Source organism: Balaenoptera physalus (genome assembly GCF_965194825.1).
Source record: "Balaenoptera physalus genome assembly, chromosome: 5".
Taxonomy (NCBI): domain Eukaryota; kingdom Metazoa; phylum Chordata; class Mammalia; order Artiodactyla; family Balaenopteridae; genus Balaenoptera; species Balaenoptera physalus.
In genome coordinates this window covers 119,276,154-119,299,213 of record NC_138884.1, presented here as the reverse complement: position 1 = coordinate 119,299,213, position 23,060 = coordinate 119,276,154, and the positions used below count along the sequence as shown (strand labels likewise).

The window sequence follows — 23,060 nt, the reverse complement described above, 5'->3', positions numbered from 1 at the left end:
TAATAATACCAGCCAGCACTTCAGCACTGTGCTTGGGGGCCATTTTAAATATCAGAATCACCAACACAGAGCACAAAAATGCAAAAAACATGGCACTAACTTGAGCACAAAAAAGACCCTTGTCCTCAGTATGAGAGCAGAAATAAGAATGCAGAGCGTGGGGCTTCCCTGGTGGCGCAGTGGTTGAGAATCTGCCTGCTAATGCAGGGGACGCGGGTTCGAGCCCTGGTCCGGGAGGATCCCACATGCCGTGGAGCAACTGGGCCCGTGAGCCACAATTACTGAGCCTGCGCGTCTGGAGCCTGTGCTCCGCAACAAGAGAGGCCGTGATAGTGAGAGGCCCGCGCACCGCGATGAAGAGTGGCCCCCGCTTGCCGCAGCTGGAGAAAGCCCTCGCGCAGAAACGAAGACCCAACACAGCCAAAAATAAATATAAAAATAAATAAATAAATTAATTAATTAATTAATTTAAAAAAATGAATGCAGAGTGTGAGTTGCTCCATCTCAGCTGGGAAACTCATGTCCTGGGCAATTCAAGGGTTCACCACTCTGCCCATGTCTGTGAATGGGTATGGAAGCACCACAAATATTGATTTTGTGGGTACAAATAAATTTTAACCTGTAGGTGAATTCACAGGTATAGAATCCATGAACGATGAGGATCAACTATGTCAGCTTGAAAACGGACCTACCTCCTCTCAGTACGCCCAGCATAGCAAGTCTTTTCTTCATTGTTTGAAGGGAAGCTGTTTCTTCGGGGAACCACCTGATGAAGTTGTTGACTTGAATTCAGGAACCACATTGCATGAAAAGCACTCGAACAAAGTTTTAAACACTGGAACAAAAACTCTGGAGAGTCTCAGAGTGAGGAGACTGAAGTGTGGTACTGAAGGAGTAAACAGACCAGTGGAGTGGAATACACAGCCCACAGAAAAAAGTGTGTTTGTATGGATAATCATCTGCAGCAATACTTGAAATTATTCTTCAAAATAAGATACAGATTAAAGAGCTAAATATTTTATAAACTAGAAAATACAGATAAAATAGAAATTGATATTTATCAGATCTGTTTAATAAGGGCATTTTAATTTTTCAATAGTGGTAGAAATTACAAAAGAAAATATCTACAATGTAAAACTTTAAATCTTCTGTTTAAGAAAGATGACTAAAAGTTAAAGTTAACAAAACAAGAAATACATTTTAGCAGACTCTGATGGTTGCCTACCCAATATCCATTCTCTCCTTTTCACTTACTAACAGAACTCCAGTTCTATTAAAGTAGCAACATATGCAACTAAAAATCCTGATTTAGACATCTTTGCAGAGAGGGGTGGCTATGTGACAAGCTTGGACAGGAGGGATGTGTTGGAGATTGCCAACCAGGGCATCCAGAGAGGCTTCACAAGAGAGACAAATCGCAGCTAGTGCTTGGTGCTCTGCCCAGATCCCTCAGAAACCCTTTATCTGCTCCGGGCGCCCTGCGCTCGTCTCTGTGCTGGCCCTAACATCTGGCACCTGTTACGTTCTTCAGACAGCTACCTCTAGGCTGCAAGAGCCTCTTCGCCTAGATGTCAGAAGGCCCGGGTGTTCACGTCCCCATCCTTTTCCCATTGACTGGGGCAGGAGTCTGCTACTTTCTTGGAGATGCAGACGACACAAACTTGTATAATTCATGCCGTGTTCCCCTTGAGTTCAGGCTGAAGCACTCCCTTGTTTGGCTCTATAGTATTCTCTGTGCTGCTTCTCTTACTCCATCCATTTACTGATATCTCCTAGAACTACTTCCTTAGTAAATCACTAACGTGTGAATAGGCCAGGGTCTGCTTCTGGTAAATCTGACCTAAGACACATTCCCTTCTATCTTTTGCTCCTTTGCCCTTCACACTGCCACCTTTTTCCTTCCTGGAGCATAGAAGAAATGCCTGGAGGTTCAGCAGCCATCTGGCAACCATGAGGCAATAAGTACAGTGTCAAAGGTCCATACACTAAGGATGATATAGCAGGAAGATGGAAAGAGCCTGAATATCTGATGGTATGACTAGTTGTCATACCAGTCCTGGACTGATACCCTTAGACTTATTTTTGCATAAGACAAGTAAACACCTCACTTGTTTATATGCTTGGTGTGGCATGTAACAATGGGCCCCCCAAAGATGTCCACATCCTAATCCTTTGAACCTGTGGCTATGTTATGTTACATGGCAAAGAGGAATTAAGGGTACAGATGGAATTGAGTTTGCTATTCTGCTAACCTTAAAACAGAGAGAGTATTCTGGATTACCCAGGTGGGCCCAATGTAATTCCAAGTGTCTTTAAAAGTGGAAGAGGGAAGCAGAAGAGAGATCAGAGACAGAGAAGATGATGTGATGATGGAAGCAGAGATGGGAGTTATGCTCGTGAGAAGGACTCAATCTGCCATTGCTGGCTTTGAAGACGGAGGAAGGGGTCGTCAGCCAAGGAAAGCAGGCAGGCTCTAGAAGCTGGACAAGGCAGGAAACAAATCCTCTCCCCTAAAGCCTCCAGAAGGGACACAGCCCTGCCAACACCTTGATTTTAGCCCAGTGAGGCCCATTTTGGACCTCTGACCTCCAGAACTATAAGAGAATACACTTGTGTTGTTCAAGCCACTAAGTTTGTGGTAATTTAGTATAGCAACAATGGAAAACTAATACACCTATGTATACTTGAAATTTGCTAACAGTAGATTCTAAGCAGTCTCATCAAAAAGAAGGTAACTACATGAGATGACGGATGTGTGAAGTTGACTGTGGTAATGATTTCACAATGTACCGCATATCAAATCATCATGTCACACACTTTAGATATATACAATTCTATTTGTCAATTATACCTCAATAAAGCTGGGGGGCAGAAAACAAATACACCTGCTTTTCTGTTACTTGCAGCCTAATTAAGTCTTAAATGATACTTTTTAACTGAAAATGGTTTATATATATATATTTTTTAACTTATTTATTTAATTAATTTATTTTTGGCTGCATTGGGTCTTTATTGCTGCATGCAGGCTTTCTCTAGTTGCCTAGGCTTTCTCTAGTTGAGTATCTAGCGGGGGATACTCTTTGTTGTGGTGCACAGGCTTCTCATTGAGGTGGCTCGTCTTGTTGCAGAGCACGGGCTCTAGGCGTGCGGGCTTCAGTAGTTGTGGCACAAGGGCTCAGTAGTTGTGGCTCGCAGGCTCTAGAGCGCAGGCTCAGTAGTTGTGGTGCACAGGCTTAGTTGCTCCGCGGCATGTGGGATCTTCCGGGACCAGGGCTCGAACCCGTGTCCCCTGCATTGGCAGGCGGATTCTTAACCACTGCACCACCAGGGAAGCCCAATGGTTTACATTTTTGATATAGAAAAATCTTATATAAATCACTGGAAAACACTAAATCTAATAAATTTATGGACGAGTAACACATGTAAGACAAGACTCACAGATGAGGAAGTTAAGGTGCTAAGAAATAACATGGAAATAGGTTTCCATAAAAATACATGAAACATTTTTAAATATCAAGAGAAAGTCACTGTTATAATACTATATGAAGAAGCAAGACAGAATTTATATTGTATGTTTTCAACTATATTTTTAAAATAAGCCTTGAAAACAAGATTGAAAGGAAAGAATAAAAGGAAAGATTTTAAAATGGTGACAGTTGGGGGGTTTTTTCCTTCTTTCTATTACTTTTTTGTACAAGTCATATTCAAATGGCTAGTTCTCTCACTCTATTTAGGTCTCTTTGCTAGGAAAAGGAAAATAAACTTTGCTTTAAAAATAATTACAAGGCAGTATACTGTTTCTGATAATACATGGAAGGAAGTGTAAAGCCAAGTGCTGGCACAGAGGAGTGGAGGAGGCTTTGCCTGGAACACTGGGGAAGAGGGGCAGGTAGTTGAGTGGGGTCCTATCCAGGATCACAGGGGGAAAAGGGCACTCCGGGTAGAGGAAGGGCCATGCACAAGTACAGGGTGTTGTTACGGAAACTGCAGACAGCTGCGATGGCTGTAATGCTGCATGGGAAGGACAGAGCAGCGCAAGATTAGGTAGAAGTAGCCACACCTGAGGGGCGTTTACATCATAAACAGTGGAGTTTGACCTTTACTTTATGGGGAAGTAATTTTTGGCAGGAAAGAGCCATGATCGTATCTGTATTTTATAAAGATTTTTCTGCCACCGTGTAAGAATGGACAGGGGACCAGAGGCAGTGGGATAAGTTAGTGCTATTGCAATTGTCCAGGCAAGAGCTCTGAACTGAAGCACAAACAAGGGAGACAGAATAAATTCAACAGATACTTGGAGAGCCACAGAGGAATCAGAGGAAGTAGTGAGGTTGACTCTCAGTGTTTACTGAGCATTTTTCTACCAATTATTTCCTAGTCTATAAAGTGAGAGCCAGCACGCATAGAGAAAGCCACACAGACAAAGGCACGTCATGTGCAGCTCCACGAATTATCACAAAGGGAGTACACTCATGTGGTCACCGTGCCACCAGTCACTTCTTGGATTAGTGGGGCCTCAAAGGAAGTGATATCCACTTGCTCAGGCCAAAAACCTAGAAGTCATCTTTTATTCCTTCCTACCCCTCATATCATACATCTAAGCCATCAGCAAGTCCTGTCAGCTCTACCTTCAAAATATATTCAGAACTCAACCTTCCTCGCCATCTCCACTGGTCCTACCCTCCCCCAAGCCGCTGTCGTTTCCATGGCTCCTGCCTGCCCTCTCTCACTCCACCCTTGTTCCCCAGATCTCTTCTCCATGTAGCTACTGGCACAGTCCTTTTAACATGAGGCCTGTATCACGGTACTCTCTACGGTGGATCGATCTCACTGACCCTAGTTCTTTACTCCTCCCTAGATTGGTGGCCTTTGCCATGTAACTTTGCAGTGACCTGCCCCACCCCTTTGATTCTGGGCTCAGCTGTGTGTTTCGCATAGTAGATACCATGCAAGCAGAGACTTGAACTGGCTTTCGGCACTTAACCTTTTTTTGTTTTTGCAAAATTGTCCATGAATGGGGAACAATTCAATTCATGGTATCGCCACATCCTCCTGATCTAATCTGCCTTTCCGGATTGCCTTGCGCAGTCTTGCCCTATACATCTGCCATGATCCCAGACTCTCCTAATCTACTCTCTGGCTCTCAGGGTCCTGGCCAGGATCCCACCTTTCCCCTGGGCCCTTCCCTACGCACATTGGCCCATGTTGGTCTCTCCCACTCTGCACAGTGCCTTTTAGCAATCACTTCCCAAATTCCACACCTGGCATCAGGTTAAAGGGAATACCTAGTCTCTCACTATGCACCTGTCTCCCTTCCCATTTCATTCTAGACTTTATTCAGCTGCCCATTCCATCTTTGCCTTGTCCTGGAAACTGACCACTTAGTATCTTTTTGGCTAACTTTGAATCCCTGAGAGCAGGATCTCCAACCCCTGGGCCGTAGACCAGTACCGGTCTGAGGCCTGTTAGGAACCGGGACGCACGGCAGGAGGTGAGCGGTGGGTGAGCGAGCGAAGCTTCATCTGCCACGCCCCCCTCCCCGTCTGTGGAAAAACTGTCCTCCACGAAACTGGTCCCTGGTGCCAAAAAGGTTGGGGACTGCTGCAGAGCCATAGTTCAGATCAAAACAATCTTCTGATTTTTTCTGTGTCACTTATTTGGAAACAGGACCAACTTACCCGTGAGGCACAACGGCACAGTACCTAGAAGCCACAAACATTTATGTTTTAATGTTAATTTATTTAAAAATAAAAACAAAAATGAAAATAACAATAATAAAGATATAATAATGAATCCAGCCTGGATTATATTCCTCTTTGTACCCTACATTTGTAGAATATATTTTTTAATATTTCTTTAATGGAGGAAGGGAAAAATTTCTAAGACAAACAGAAGTCCTAATATGATCCTGGTTGCTTTTGAGTATATTGTCAAAAGCAATAAGTGCTTTTGACACTTATGCAATGGGTGCATAAGTGTTTCAACTTAACTGTAAACTCCTTAAAAATGAGTATGGCCTGGACTTCCCTGATGGTCCAGTGGTTAAGACTGCGCACTTCCACTGCAGGGGGAACGGATTTGATCCCTGACCGGGGAAATAAGGTCCTGCATGCTGCGTGGTGCGCCCAAAAAAGAAAAAAAAAAAAGTTACAAAAAATGAGTATGGCCTTTTTTTACCCATTCATTTTCCCTACAGAAACTGTCTCCTTATCAGACACTTGTTTTAATTGCCTGACCACGTGCATCTTGCTGCCCACGACATAGAAAGGTCAATGGCTGCATTTTCCTTTCTCTATTCTAGCGTCAAAGCTGCAGATGGTAGACTGAGTGAGCCCCGCGCAGTTGCTTAATCTACATAAAGACAGTGACGATCACCCACTGTTGGTGGGAAGTTCACAATCAGGTAGCATTCTCACACGTTTTTAGAGGCAAATGAGCGGAGGCCGTAGGTTCTGCTCATTCATCCATTCATTCATTCATATAATGGAATCCTGGCTCCTCTCCTCTTACTAGTTATGTGGCATAGGCAAGCAATTTAAGCTCTTTGCCTAGCTTCCTGAACTAGAAACTGGGGAAGAAATAAGGCGCTCACTTCAGAGGGCCGTGGTGAAGAATAAACGAGATAATCCGTTTCAAGGCCTAGAACAGTGACTGGTGAACACGCATGAAATGGTAGCTGTCAATTAATTAGACAAAAAATTGAGTGCCAGTACGTTTATTGATTGAATGAACCAACAGTGATCAAACATCCAAAGGCCGTGTCTCTGGGCACTCTTCCTCCCCAGCTCTCCTCAGGTTGAGCACACGGGCTGCTGGCACCCCACATCAATCTGACCCGGCTACGTAAACCAAGCACATTCGTCTTCCCTGGCCTTCAGTGGAATGCAGGCCCTTTGAAGGTTTCTTACCCTGCCAAGTGTCTGCTGACTGAGGAGAGGACTTGTCGGTATCCCCAAGGGTTGGGAGATTACTGCGGCAGCCATCTAACTGGTCTTCCCTGCCTCAGTTTTGCCCCACTTCAGGACGTTCTCCATAGAGCAGGGGACAGATCTTTCTGAAAGTGTACATCGGATCACATCACTTCCCCGATTATCCTTTTAAAGGCTTCTCTTTGAGTTTAAATGACAAATCCTCAGTAACTTACCAAGCTCTCCATCTTCTACCCCAGCCTGCCTCTCCAGTGTCTCCCTTCCCACCCCCGCCCTCCGATCCACACTCCAGACTTGACCTTAGCTTGTCAGTTCTTCAAGCAGCACTTTCTGTTTATCCCACAGACCTCCTGCCTGCCTCTACCTTGGCGTTCCCTCTGCCTAGAGCAATTTCCTCTTTTCTCTTCCCTTGGCTAGTTCTCACTCCACCTGGGAAATGACTCTGACCCCCTAGACCAGATTAGATTCCCCTGCGTTGCTCTCCCACAGCACCCAGTTTTTCCTCCATCATCACTGCAGTCTGCTGTAATTATCTGTTTAATGTCTGGCTTTCCCAGCGGGTTGTAAGATTTGTGGGGCCACCATCATGCCCGACTTGGTCTTGGCTGTATCCTCAACACCTAACACAGTGAGCGCCTGTCTCATAGTACCTCTCAACACACTGACTGAAAGAATGAATTACTAAATTAAAGAATAAAGTCCCGAGGGGGAAAACCAAAAATGAATCTCCATGCCAAGCCTGAGTCTGCATTCACTAAAACAACACAGGGCTGGGGCCAGAGAATAAGAGAGGTACACAGGTAGCCCCTCTGTGCCTCAGTTTCCTCGTCTGTAACCGAGGATACTAAAAAGCCTATTTAGAGGGTTGTTGTGAGGATTAAATGAGTTAATAGAAATAAAGCACTTAGAACAGGCTGGGACATATGCTGGCACCGTATATGATTGTTATTTTTATTGTTCACATGGGGCATTTTTCCTAGGTAGTGTGACTCATTCCACACAGCAAAAGCGGAGGCAGCTTACTGAAGCAAGCACGTGCAGGAGGTGGTGTCTGCAGACTGGAGACGTCCGGCACCCACCCTAGAGGGGTGCAGGGCAGGGATGGCTGAGGCTGCTCCTCCCTGAAGGACCCTGTTATCTACAACAGGGTGCGGAGGAGAAAGTTACGAGCCTGCTCTGAGGAAATGCACATGAACTCTCTGCTGCATTTTCAGCCCATCTGGAGAGCTGGGCCCAATGCGTATTCCATCTTTATCCTTCCCAGTCCCCAAGAATAACACATCAAAGAGCATGTCTGCCTCCCTACAACAGATAACAGCACTGCCATAAGCTTCAGGGTCCACACACGCTACAGATAGAGAGAATTAATAATTTCACATATTTATAAAATATAAATTAACCCAAGAAATATATAAGTCCAAGTGAAATTCCTGCTTTTTAAAACTGAGCAGAGAAAGACACTTTGATAAATAAAAGGTTAGTGAATTTTCATTATGTCGCATCACCAAATTGGCATTTATCACATGGAAAAATCACTCCTCCCTGATATATAGATGTTGACACACAGAAGCACCAGACTATGGGGGTGGGGGGTATGGAATCCAGACGATAGATTTTTTAATTACATTTGGTTATTTGGTGCCTTTTTCTAAACAATAAAACAGCAAGTAATATGATCAGTAAGAATTCTAGAGGCTCTGGTGCATTTATATAAGCACAGCAAATTACTCATAAAAACCATGGGGCATTTACCTTCGTCTTTGTGTATAATATACCATGTCTGTGTGGAACCCAGTTTGCTTTGATGGTAAACAGCTATTCTCTCTGAAAGCTTGCTTTCTCTTGCTCTGCTCTGTGTTGAGAGGTTCCCTTAATAGCCAAACTGGTTCTCCCAGAAAAGAGAAAAAGAAAGCAGTGAGAGAAATGTATGTATTAGACTTCTTTCTTTTCCATAATACTGTAATGATAATTTACATTTGTATTCAAAGAGGTAAAGATCCAGGCACCAGCTTTGCAGAGAAGCAGTCAAAATGTAAAGCAGTATCTTACACTAAATGTAGCACAGCAAAGAAAAAATTTGTGAGTCTGTTACCCAAAGACATAGTATACTAAAAATTAACCTTTTTCATTCTCAGGTCCCTGACCCCAAAACAGAACAGTATGTATATGTGCAAGAATGCTGCAGATATTTATTTACATGGATTATTTATTACTGGGGTTGGGAATTATTTCGCTGCTAAATAGCCTTGAGGGAGGCTGCATTTATCTATGAAATATTTCCAAACATATTAAGGACATATTAAGAGCAACTAAGTTATTTAGTTGCTCTTTTAAGAGAAGAAAGCAACTAAATAACTTAAGGTTCTATTTTCCTCATAAAGAATTTTCCATTGAAAACCTGAAATAATATCAATAATAATAATTTTACATATATATATTTATATCAGGATTTTATAACTACAGTAGAAAAAATAAGATTAAAAAAAGAAGAAGGAATCATTAGCATCACCTGCAGGTAAAGAAATATGTGAGCTGAGATGGAAGGCCTTTACACGTAAAGCCAAGAATACTTATTTCCATATTGAAAAATATGGCAAGTTTTGCAGAGATAATAGCATTGACTGAAAAATGTTAATTACGATAAATCTCTCAGAAACACCCTGAGCTAGAATCTCTCCCTCCAGCTCAGGATGGTCTGCAGAGCAGACCAAGGAGCTTGACCCTGTTGTCTGGTCCTTTCGGAATGATCCCAGGTGAACCAGAAAATTTCCCTTTGGCAGCAGAGCCTGGAAGTGGCATCCAGAAGGACCCAAAGTTACCCTTAGCGGAAGCTCTCTAAGGGCCCCATCAGACATGGAACAGTGAGCCAGAGATTCACCCAGAATTAGGCCTGTGAGCTCTGCCCCACCTGGGGCCACCCGGCCTCTTGGCAATGCCCAGCTGGGCAGACGCTCAAACGCTGCAGCCACACAAGGAGCTCTCTGAGAGAAGAGAAGAGATCCTTCCTGCTCCACACGCCTCCTCCCTCCAGGCGTACCTGAGCCAATTCCATCCTTCCCACTAGCGCACCCAGGAAAACCTAGCTGAGTACCGAATAAAGTAGCAATGTGTGGAAAGAGGAGAGGTTAGAAGAGTGTGTGGTATCTGTACTTGACAGAACCCTTATTACTGAAACTTCTTCCTAGACCTTTTCCTTCAGAGAGTAAAAATTATGCTGCTAATACCAATCTGTGGTCTAGAGGGATGTGCTGGATGTAAAGCTTATTTGAGACCAGGGAGAATGGGAGACAGCCAGTGTATACAAGCTACCTTTTATTAGAAATTCTATTGTACTACAGGCTATGCATGTGCTATCTCTGGAAGTTTCTGTGATCATTCCATTCTATAGAATCGAAGCTCAGAGACACTAAGTAACTTGCTCAAGCTCACACAGCTGGTAAGTATCTGAACTAGGTCTGAACCCAGATTTGTAAGACCCCATGCTTTTAACCGCTGAAAAAAAAGCCCATCTTTGTAGATTAGGCAAATGTGGACAGTAAGCAAAAGAACCCGTTTACTGATTTAACAAACAGTGGTTTCATCAAAATACATATGACAATCTTATCAATAGCATTTGAAGGAGAGACATTCCAAAGGCACAAAGAAATGTTGGTTTGCCTTAATATTAAACACGCGCACATACGTACACACACGTTTAGGTTAGATTAATGGAGCAGTGCAAATACAGGAAGGCACATGTAGGGCAGAAAGGCTGTATCATGCGATCACGTGATCTGATTCTGCGGTCACAAGGGTTCTCCTCTAGCCGTACAAGGAGCCTACATGGTTAGTGGGTTAGCCAAAGAGCAGTACTACCAAGTGCACTGTGGTTTCCTGATTGGATCCTGGAACCGAAAATGACATGAATGGAAAAACTAGTGAGACCCGAGTAAAGCCTAGAGTTTAAAGTAACGTACCAATGTTACTTTCTATTTTGACAAGTGCTCCATAGTTATTTAAAATATTAACATTAGGGCAAACTGGGTAAAGGGAATACAAGGACACTGTACTAATTTTGAAACTTTCCTGTAAATAAAAAGTTATTCCAAAATATAAGATTTGGTTTAAAAAGTTAAGTAAAATTTAAATTAAAAAATAAGAGAGAGAGAGAGAGAGAGAGAGAATGTAATGCTGGAGGCCAGAAAATTATCTTGCTGGCCTCTTACTATATCCAAAGGAGAAAACCATGCAGGATAATTTTGCAAATGTTTTTAATTTTTTTATGTTACTAATATAGTCACACAGATGCAAAATCATTGATTGTGTATATTTAAATAAAGAGAAAGAGGATTCTCAAAGATTAGAAATATACATCAGTTAAGTAAGTCAAAATCTTGCTTTGAATAACTCTTTGGGGAGCTTATACTCTTGCTAGTATTTCATTAGGAGGAATTCTCGTTACTGGAGTGAGTATTAAAGGAATCTGCTACTAGACATAAAAGAAGACTTGGTATTTGTTTTTCTCTTTCTGACTTACTTAACTCTGTATGACAGACTCCGTATACTAACACATATATAGGGAATCTAAAAAAAAAAAAAAATGGTCATGAAGAACCTAGGGGCAGGACGGGAATAAAGACGCAGACCTACTAGAGAATGGACTTGAGGACACGGGGAGGGGGAAGGGTAAGCTGGGACAAAGTGAGACAGTGGCATGGACATATATACACTACCAAATGTAAAATAGATAGCTAGTGGGAAGCAGCCACATAGCACAGTGAGATCAGCTCGGTGCTTTGTGACCACCTAGAGGGGTGGGATAGGGAGGGTGGGAGGGAGGGAGACGCAAGAGGGAAGAGATATGGGGATATATGTATACGTATAGCTGAGTCACTTCGTTATAAAGCAGAAACTAACACACCATTGTAAAGCAATTATACTCCAATAAAGATGTTAAAAAAAAAAAGACTTGGAAAAAATAGCAAAAAATACCATGTTCTGAGATAAAGACTTAATATCCTAAAATTCAATTCTCCCTATGTCAATCTGTAAACTTAACATGTTTCCAACAAAAAGGCTAACTATTTTTGTGGGGGAACTAGACAAGCTGATTTCAACATTCATAAGCAAACAGTAATAGCCATGAAAATTTGGGGAAAAAATAGTAATAGGAAAGAACCAACTCTACAAGATTTTAAAGTACATAATGAAACTACAGTTTTAAAAGCAAAGTGGTACTGACTTTGACTAGAAAACTGATCAGTGACATAAAACAGAATGTCCAGAAACAGAACTAAATTGCTGAGGTAATTTAATATATACAATGGTAATTTTTCAAAATATTAATGAAAAGATACATTATTTTAAAAATGGTTTTGGGGCAAGCAGGTGGCAAAATGTAGAATATCAGTAAGGCTGTTTTTTTACCTTATGCCTTCCTCCAAAATGAATTCCAGATACATCAAATATGAATTCATTAACAAATAGATATAAACATGGAAGGATTTTTAAAAATAACCTGTTTTGGGAAAAGTCTCTTTAAGTATAATATAAAACCCTTAAGTCATAAAAGATAAAGACCTGGATATCTGACTACATGAAAATAAAAATTTTCTGCATAGTGAGGGGAGGGGGATAAACAAAATAAAATACAAACAGCAAACTGGTAAAAATGTTTGTGATTCATATTCCAGAAAAGAAGACTAACATTATTAATATATAAAGAACTATAACAAATCAATAAGAAAAAGAATAACAATCCAATAGAAAAATGGGCAAAAGGATGTGAACGTACAGTTCACAGAATAGGAAATACAAAGAGCTCTTTAAACTTAGGCAAAGATGTTCATCCTTACTTATAAGAAGAGTACACATTAAACTACATTAAGGCACTATTTTCACCTTCCAGATTGGCAAAGATCCAGAAGTTTGATATCACACCGTGTTACAAAGGATGTGAGGAAACAGGCACTCTCTCACATATGACGGGCGGGAGTATAAATGATCTTTATGTAAAGCAAGGCAATACAATTTCAAACAAAACCACCAATGCTCGTACCTTTTGACTTAGCAATTCCAATTCTAGTTATTTACCCTCCAGGCACACTCTCACAACAGCAAAATCCCACAACTACAAGAATATTAATTGCCACATGGTTGGTGATAGCAAAAGATTAGAAACTACCAAAATATCTATCAATAGAGGACAGGTTAAATAAACTAGAGAACATCCATATAATGGAAAGCTATGCTGCAGATAAAAAGAATGAAGCACTTCTATAGGGACTGAGAGTAAAAGACCTCCAGAATATACTAAGTGAAAAAAAGCAAACAATGAAACAATGAATAACATGCTATTATTTGGGGGGGCGGGCGTTGCATATTTATAAATGGATATAAAATCTGTGTAGGGGAACAGTTGGCTAGGGGGACAAATGTAGAAAGAGATTTGGTGACAGAACTTTGAAGGGTCACTCTTTTGGCCTCTCAAATTATTTTATAATGAACATTAATTCCATTTTAAATAAGGAAAATAAACAAAGTTAATTTTATAAGAAACTCCATCAAATGCTCTGTAACTACGCAAACGCATTTCTGAGAAGAAAATGAAAACAAACAAAACCACCTGGTTCTCCAGGCCCCTCTCCATGATCCTCAGCAGTCCTCACCCTCTCCCTAGGAAAACAATGCAGTGTTAAACCCTCAAAGCCTCCCAGCTCAGTTGTTAAGGTAATTGTGTTTACTCTTTTCCAAACAAAGTCATTAGAATCAGAAAAGTAAATGTGCTTAGTCTTCAGGTTCTTTGATGTCATCTTCCTCCTTGCTCCCCAGTGTGGGACGCCGCCCAGCCACTGTGGCCCAGAGCCTGACACACAAATTCTATAAGCATTGCCATAGCTACACCATGCTGCTTGTGATCGTGATATAAAACAAACAAAACATAAGGAAAACCAAATTTGAAATAAAACAATAAGCCCCGAAAAACACAAGCTATGGGGATTTATTTTTCTGCCCTTTGAACACTTGTAGAGATTATGAAACGTTTGAGCATTTTAAAATTTCCGAACAGTTTTTTTGTGTGACAAAGTCCCAGAGACAAGACTATTTTCTTTCCTGAAAATAACATCTGATCAAGGCAAATGGTATGTTGAAACATTAAAAGCCAGTGTCTGTACCTTCTGAGCCTATCAGATGCTTTCCCTCTAGATGACCCTTGTTAAACATCACATCAGCTCTAAATATGATTTTAGGATTTCAGGTTCCTAAGACTCTGAAGCTGGTGGCTGTTTAGTCATACCGACTGGATGAACCGCCTGACTCATCCAAATAAAGCTCTCTGGTCTATGAGACAACTACTGTCTCCTCTGCCCCAAACCTCCCAGGGATAAGTCCGTTCTCCTCACTTTGTGGGGTCCTGAGTCTACTCCTCTGGAGCTTCAGGTGCTTTTTATTGTCCCCCCGCCCCGCCTTTTTTTTTTTTTTTTTTTTTTTTTTTTTTTTTTTGGCTACGTTGGGTCTTCTTTGCTGCACACGGGCTTTCTCTAGTTGCAGTGCGCGGGCTTCTCATTGTGGTGGCTTCTCTTTGTTGTGGAGCACAGGCTCTAGGCGCACAGGCTTCAGTAGTTGCAGCATGCAGCTCGGTAGTTGTGGCGACCGGGCTTAGTTCCTCCGAGGCGTGTGGGATCTTCCCAGACCAGGGATCGAACCGGTGTCCTCTGCATTGGCAGGCTGATTCTTAACTACTGAGCCACCAGGGAAATCCCTGTTTCCCCCCTTTTTTGTTTTATTTTTGGCTGCGTTGGGTCTTCGTTGCTGCACGCGGGCTTTCTCTAGTTGCAGCGAGCGGGGGCTCCTCTTCCTTGCGGTGCACGGGCTTCTCATTGCCATGGCTTCTCTTGTTGCGGAGCACAGGCTCTAGGCTCACGGGCTTGAGTAGTTGTGGCACACAGGCTTCAGTAGTTGTGGCTCGCGGGCTCTAGAGCGCAGGCTCAGCAGTCGTGGCGCACGGGGCTTAGTTGCTCCGTGGCATGTGGGATCTTCCCGGACCAGGGATCGAACCCGTGTCCCCTGCACTGGCAGGCAGATTCTTAACCATTGCGCCACCAGGGAAGTCTCCCTTGTTTCCCCTTTTTTAACACTCCTTTCCCCCCCTATTCTTTATAACAACAACTTTGAAATTGGAAGGTATTTAAGAAGGAAAAAAATAGAAAAAGATTCAAAAGAAATCTGCTAGAATATCCTTTGCTCATTTAACACCCTGAGGTTAAGCTTCTCTAATGGCATTTAAATCCTTGGGGTTTTTTTCATTATTTTATGTACTTGCAATAAAAACATTCCTTTAGATGTTAGAAATTCTAAATAAAACAAGAACAAAGAGTGTTCCTTCTTTTCAGCTCTCCACCCAAATGTTACCATTGTAAATCAAGGTAAGAAAGTAAATTAACTACTGGCGTTTAGATGTTTGCTGTCCTAAATATTTATTCTTTTTCACTCCCCCAAATTTGTTTCATACAAAACAATGCTCATAAAAACAATAAATATTCATTCTTTATCGACTAAAATTTTAGATCAAAGTACTGTGTGGCCCAAATCCTGAATAGCAAAAAGTAATGCTGTTTGTTCAGCAGGAAGCCTTCAACTTCCCAAAAGCAACCGGACCAAGTTTGGTTTCCACTTATCTTTAAGTGCTAGTGTGCTCGATGTAAACATAATAATACGATTAGCCCTCCACGTTTGCATAAAACATTGCGAATGTCGATTCACTCACCCTTTGAACGTACCGTGTGCTAGCAGACCTGCCCGTGGCACCCACCAGTGTGCGGTTTTTCTGTGTTTGCATGTGTGCCTCCCACTCCTAGAATGTCAACGCCAGGGAGGAACTAGGTCTCCTCTACCTCTGCAGTCGCAGGAGTCACACGCATTTTTCACACTGACTTGAGTGTACTGATGCTTCTCCTTTGCTCGGGCTCACAAAACTACTACGTGCCCGACCCGCATCCCCCAGCAAGAGCGAGCTGGGGGTTCCATTTTCCCTGCCACAGGCCTGCTCCTCCGCCAGCCGCATGCATTCGGGCTGAACATTTATGGGAAGCTGTGAGAACCTCCGAGAAGAGGCTCCACCACCCCTCAGCCCGGAGCCAGGCTAGGGGGGCACAAACCATCCCCACCCTTGCCAGCTCTGACCTGCCCAGGGCCTCACTGCCCTCCACTAGTTGTGGCGGCCCTCAAGACCGCCCACCCACACGCACACAGGCACACAGCTCCCGCGCTCGGAGTACCCGGCAGCCCATTCATTGTTTTCCGTCCACACCTTTAGAAGGAGTCCCACGGCACTGACACCTTTCTGCTGGTCCCCTTAAGAGCTCTGTGTTTCCCCGAGGTGAAGTCCCTACCCCCAGAGCCTTTGTCTGTGTCTGTGCCTTGTTCAGTGACAAAGCTGTTGTCCCTGGGGACATGCTCTTGCGTAATGAACTTGGCAAACAACTTTAAAATGACTACCTACGATCCAGCCAGGGCACATTACCCAAGGGTAGATACACACTGCCCACCCCTGCAGACTGTTTTGTGGTCCTTGAAGAGCCCTTGGGCATCTCTTTCAGAGAGAGGATTGAGGTTAAGTCATAGACCTGGTAAAATACTTTCTAGTGAAATGGACTACTATCCTACCAGATTATTCGGTGACACATAGTTAGTGATGGGCTACTGAGCCACCAGTATGCCAGCCGCCACCAGTGCGACAACTGTAAGGCTCGGCCCCTGCCTTCAGTGCCCTTCACTAGAGGCGGTAGAGGGCACAAGTTCCAATTCCCAGCTCTGCCACAAACCCATCTGGGTGACGCTTAGCCTAGCTCTGAGCTTCAGTTTTCGTGCTGTGAGATGAAGCGACTCTGCTCTGCAGATTATTTTCAGGATTAGAAATGACCTATGTGACACACAGGGTGGCAGAGGTTCAGCAAATGACCGGCCTCGTTATGTTGTTTTTTTAAGGGCTTGCTGAGAGGCTCAGTCCATGCTCTCAAGAGACTTATGGACATAAGAGGAGGGGCAAACGTGTAAATGTCATGTGGGCCCCAGAGTGGATCTTTCCACAGGGTAAAGCCCCAGGATGGGGAACAAAGGAAGCACGGTCATGCCTTTTGGAGTGGGGAAGTCCTTCATAGAAGAGGTGACACAACCTGAGCCATGAAGGATGTTTAAATACAGGACAAGCGGCAAAGACTGTAATGGCATTGCAGATGGAGGGAACAGCATGAGTAAAGCCCTGGAAGTTCAGAATACCTATAGCCTATAGGATAAGCCTGAGACATATGGCATAAGACTGTAGCGTGGGAAACAGGAAGCCTGAGGGAGAATCAAGTGGCAGAGTACAGTGAATTTTCAGCCCCGTGCTTGTAAGCAACAGGGGGTGCTCATTGAATGTGTTTTCCTCTGAAAATCTTTCTCTTTATTCATTTTAATTGGAAAAATAACAAGCCCATTGTTAAAGAAAAATCAAGTCATATAAAAGCAATAAAATAAACGATCCTGGCCCATTCCCTAGAGATAACGGTTTAGTATTTCTCCTGGATTCTTCATTGAAGAGTGTTTTAGGAAAGAAAGTGTCATGATCAGATTTTGTATAAAAAAAAAAAAAATCACTCTTGGTATAAGGTAGTGGGTGGGGTGACTGAAGTCTTTCAGAGACCACAGGGGCCTGCATGGAGGCAGTGCCATGGGGTGGAGAGGACGGCACTTGGCTCCTCATCAGCTGCAAGGAGTCAAGGATGACATTTTGATTTCTGCTCAAATTAATGAGACTGGATATACAGAAGAAACACAGGTTTGTGGAGGAAAATTATGACTATAATTGTGAACATGATGAGTTTGACGTGGCCATGGGACATCCGGGAAAGGAGGTCGTAGGTCTGGAGCTGAGGATAGAAATCTGGCTTAAAGAAGTAGATATGCAGGAGATTTCATGCGATGGTGAGGTCGCTCAGGGAGAAGCAGAGGAAGACCCACATTTAAGAAATGAGCAGAGATGGGGGCCTTTAGGAGGAGATGAGAAGGAGCAGACCTAGGAGGGGAGAGAGGAGAGCAGTGTCATAGTCAGTGAGGCAGGGGACTTCCAGAAGGATCAGCAGTGTCAAATGCTGTGAGGGAACAAGTAATGTGACTCAAGTGAAAACGAGCTTTACTCATAGTAGTCATAGTAGTCAGGGAGCTTTACTGGAATGGGTTCAGCACATCATTTATCATATATTATTAGAAAAGAACAGGAAGGAAATATAACACAATGTCAACAGCAATTATTTCTGGGTGTTAAGATTATGGGTGATAGCTACTTCCTTCTGTTCCTAGAAAAGAGATGAGGGGTAAGGGAGGAAGAAGAAGGTGCAATATTCCAAAAGGAAACATTTAAAAATTATATCAATAAAGCAAATTTATTCAACATGCCCAAACTTCAGCCATTTAAGTCCATGATTTTTGTCAAATCCCTTTACCACTAACTAGTCTTGTTATTTAATAAACATTGTATTTAAACCAACTCATTTTTTAAACTTAAATGGATCCATTTATATCACAATAGTAAATATAAAATAATTATCATACTACACAGAAGGTAACTGAAAAATAAGTATACCGAAAACAAAACAACTGTTAGTAATTCTAGCAAGATGTTCTCAATAACCCAAGATTTCCAGCCTGGGGCCTGAGCTAGCTCTCTGGCAATAAGGAAGATCAACAGCACTAGAAGTAGTTAAAGCCTTACTGGTACTTAGTTTGGATTTCTCCAGAAGCAAACTCTTTGACAAGAATTCAATTGCAAATAGTTTACTTAAAAGGGGAAGGAAACATGGAAACACAAATAAGGGAGTTGGGAAGTGAGGCAGAAAAGGGAAGGAAGCCAATAAATGATGTGTTATCAAGCCAGTGATCACTCTGGGCAACTGGAGCTTAATCCCCCTGGGCAAACTCTGGAAGCCAGTGCAGAACACACTTCAGAACTAGCCCACACAAAGGGTGAGAGAGCTGGGGTATTTATACACCAACGGCTGTTAAAGGCTGATCATGGGGACATTAATTCCCCAGCATTCCCGGGCTGTCATATGGGCAGCAAAGCAGGCCCCAGAGGCAAGAGAAGACCTCAGGCAAAGAATACAAGTGCTGCAGCTGGAAGCCTGGCAGTAGTACACTGACTCGATAAAGGTGGAGATATGGACAGGGCTCCAATAGATGCTGCTAGATACTAAACTGAGGTCAAAAGGGAATAGAAAAGGAAATAGCTTTCTCATTACTTGAGTCAAAGGAATTTATGGCGAGCCTGTTCATCACTCAAAATCATCTCCCATACCACCAAGCTAAGATTCCTCCACCCCAGGAAATCTTGAGATACCTGGTAAGGCCTGAAGCAGTTCAGGAGGTATAGAGCCTAACCCAACAACTGTCCTGAGGGGCCTGGTCAAATCTCATCCATACCAGGTTACTGAAAAAAACAGACTTTTAAAAATATTTTAAAATTTAAATTTATTTTCCTCCCTATCAGTTAGAAATAGCCTCATCATATCTGCCTGCCCAACAGAGTGGTCCAAAAGTTTCTTCTCTATGGAAGCAAGTCATTAGGATGAAAACCTACATTGACAACATAGACAAATGAGAGTATGGTTGGTCATTTTAAAACGGATTTTTAACCCATAAAAAAGACATCAAATTCCTTCAAGTAATAGTTTCTCGGATTCATTTAAAATATGATTTATTTATAAATATCAAGCTCCACCCATCCATAGCGCACAACAATAACAAGGGATAAAGTATACAGGTTCCAAGTGCTACCAAATGGTATGTACGTATTTTTATAGATATTCATTCATCAACAAATATTTGTTGGACTCTTTCTGTATATCAGGAACTATTCTAGGTACCTGGAGATAGAGCAACGAAGGAAACACAAAAAATCCCTTCCCTCCAGGAAACTACACCCTAGTGGGGAAGATAGTCAGTAAATAAATGAATAATATGTACAGGATGTCAGCTGGCAATAAGTGTTACAAACAAAGCAGGAAAAGAGGATAGGGAGTACCACTGGCTGGGGAGGCATTATAATTTTAAATAGGGTGATCAGAGAAGATCTGACTGACAAGAAATATTCGGAAAGACCCAAAGGAGGTGAGGGAGTAAGCCATGTGAAGTTCTGGGAAAGATAACTACGAAGAGAAGAAATAGCCTATGCGGAGATCCTGGAGCAAGATCCTCCCTGAGGTTTGAGAAACAGCGAGGAAACTGGTAAGGCTGGTGCAGAGTGAGCAAGAGGAAGAGCAGTAGGAGATGAGACCAGAGAAGTCAGGGGTGAGTGGGGATCGCGTAGGGTCTTGTAGAACTTGTGAAACTGTAAACTACTGGAGAGTTCTGTGCAAGGAAAGACCTGAACTGACTCAGGTTTAAAAGGATCCCCCTGGCAGCTTTGCAGACAACAGGCAGAGACAGGGAGACCAGTTGGGAGGCTGTTGTCAAAATCCAGATGAAAGATGATGGCAACTTGAACCAGGTTGGTGAGAAGTAGTTGGTTCTGGCTATATTTTACAAGTAAAGGCTTTGTAGATAGATTAGATGTGGGAACATGAGAGAAATATCACGGTGAAGAATGGCTGTAAGGCTTTTGGCATGAGCAGCAAAAAAAACAGACCTATCATTTCCTGAGAGAGAGAGGACTATGGAGGAGCAGATTTGGGGAAAGATCAGAAGTTGGATTTTGAACGTGTGAAGTTTCAGACACCTATCAGACATCCAAATGGAGGGTCTGCAGGCAGTTGGAGCAAATCTGTGCGTCAAGGGTTAGGTCTAGGCCAAGGATATGACTCTGGGAGTTGCTGGCATCTACAGTGTATTTAAAGGCCTGAGACTGGATGAGGTCAACAAGGGGATAAATTACCTAGAAGAGAAGGGGCTGAGAGGCTGAGCCACAGGGGCACACTGCACCAACCAGAGGTCAGGGAGAATATGGGGAGCAAGCAGAGGAGACTGAGGGGTGGCCCAGGAGGCCAGGAAAGAACCAGAAGCTGATGGCATCCTAGAGGCAAGTGAAGAAAGTGTTTGAAGACAGAGTAATCAACTGTGTCAAACGCTGATGGTGGATCAACAAGGAGATTGAGAACCAACCATCAGATTTAGCAGTTTTGGTGGAGAGCTGGGGCTAAAAGCACGTCTGCAGTGTGTTCGACAGAGAAGGGGTGAAGAGGAATGTACTTCCATTTGCCACTCTCTTTGTGTCAGTGATTTTAGCACTGTTTGGAACCAAAAGAAATGTCTGATTTTTTCCCCCAACAAAATTAAGTATAATTGAATATTAGCTCTGCTCAATTTAATTTAAACTGACTAGTTCAGGTTAAAAAAACAGCTTTTTCTTCTACAGTAGGGTGTTTTGCCTAAGATATTTAATAATTGGTTTAACTTTCTGCTTTACTGTTTACATGAACAAAATATTGGCTACATACTATAATATGTGTGGTATATCTGGTAGATATTCTGCGTATGTAGTCTCTGTAGTAAGTGACCAGTTGTATATAATTTACGTAAGTCAGTAAATATGTATCTCCTTCTGTTCCCATCTGGTGAGGCACCAATAATCTAGAAGATAGGAAAAAGAAGACAGTAAGAAGAAAAAGGAAAGCAAGCAATACTTCTGAATTATCTCCAACCTGATGATGGAGTTAGTTCCATTTAAATCTAGTATCGACAGAAGGGATGAACACAAAGTCACATTCATCAGTGTTCACAGCATCAGAGGCTGGGAGCACAATTACTGACTCGTGCACAATGTAAATTACCAAAATAAAAAGAGAAATTGCTCTTTCCTTTTAAATTAAATCTGTGACATGTTGATCTGAATACAATCCTGAGTTTTTAACTATATAAATTATTCATAATGTCTGCAGTATCATTTCTATTTGATTGTAAATTCTTCTTTCATCTTACTAAGACTAGAAGAAACTACAAGAAAATAGGACCTCACTCATCCCCTGGTTAACTAGAAGTGAGAGCGGTTTTACTCAAAGGATCATAGTCCTAGGCTATAAATGTAATTATTGTTGTTTTCTTTATTTCTTTTTCTTTTTTTTCCTTCAATAAAAAAGGAGCAGAATGCCATTTGCAGCAACATGGAAGGACCTAGAGACTGTCATACTGAGTGAAGTAAGTCAGACAGACAAAGAGAAATATTGTATGATATCGCTTATGTGCGGAACCTAAAAAGAAATGACACAGATGAATGTATTTACAAAACAGAAATGGACTCACAGACTTAGAGAATGTTATGGTTACCGCGGGTGGAAGGGTAAAGGGAAGGGATAGTTAGCAAGTTTGGGATGGACATGTACACACTGCTATATTTAAAAAGGATAACCAACGAGGACCTACTGTAGAGCACAGGGAACTCTGCTCAATGTTATGTGGCAGCCTGGATGGGAGGGGAGTCTGGGGGAGAACGGATACATGTATATGTATGGCTGCGTTGCTTTGTTGTGCACCTGAAACTATCACAACATTAATCCGCTATATTCCAATATAAAATAAAAAGTTAAAAAAAAAAAAGGAGCAGAAAGAGACGGTATAGCTGAAATAGAATTACTTCCATAAATTGTTTCTTCCACAGTGCTGGAAACCCTAAGATAACAGTCCTGTATTCAAATGTGAGAGGCAGAAAATGTAATTTACTTCAAGCATTATGTGAAACAGAGTAGATTTTTTAAAAAATAGACCATAGTAAGTGAAATACTCACAGTAACTAATATACAACATCCATTTGATTTTCAACCTTTTTTCATATTTAGTAATCAAAAAATAGACATAATGACGATTTTCATTTAAAGATCATTTTTGCTGTTGCTATTGTTGGAATAATGAATATAATTAATTATAGGGCATTAACTCTTGCATGGAAAATAAACAAACAAAAAAATACCCACTTTGGTTTACAAATGAAGGGGAGAGACAAAAGAAAGTATTTAGTTATTAAGTAAACTTCCTCTCGCTTATTTTTCTCAGATTATAATTTTTACTGTTTCTCTCTGTCCAACTGGCCTTCTCATAGAAATGAATCTTTTTTATTATCTTAATTTTCAGCTCACTTATAATTTCTTACCTACATAGCCACTATGCAAAGGTGTTTTCTTACCT

General features: G+C 42.1%; 1 protein-coding gene across 5 annotated transcripts in view; it reads right to left on the bottom strand.

The window, feature by feature from the left end:
* Positions 1-23,060, bottom strand: part of LOC309661333 (uncharacterized protein) — a 162,703-nt gene that overhangs the window by 129,090 nt on the left and 10,553 nt on the right. For 2 of the 5 annotated variants that reach the window (XR_014263938.1, XR_014263939.1), the window contains one exon: positions 3,077-8,811. The exons of the other annotated variants lie outside the window; for them this stretch is intronic. The gene's annotated coding sequence lies outside the window, so the exon portion shown is untranslated. Of the gene's footprint in view, positions 1-3,076; positions 8,812-23,060 lie in introns of those variants that run through there. 5 annotated transcript variants of the gene reach the window in all.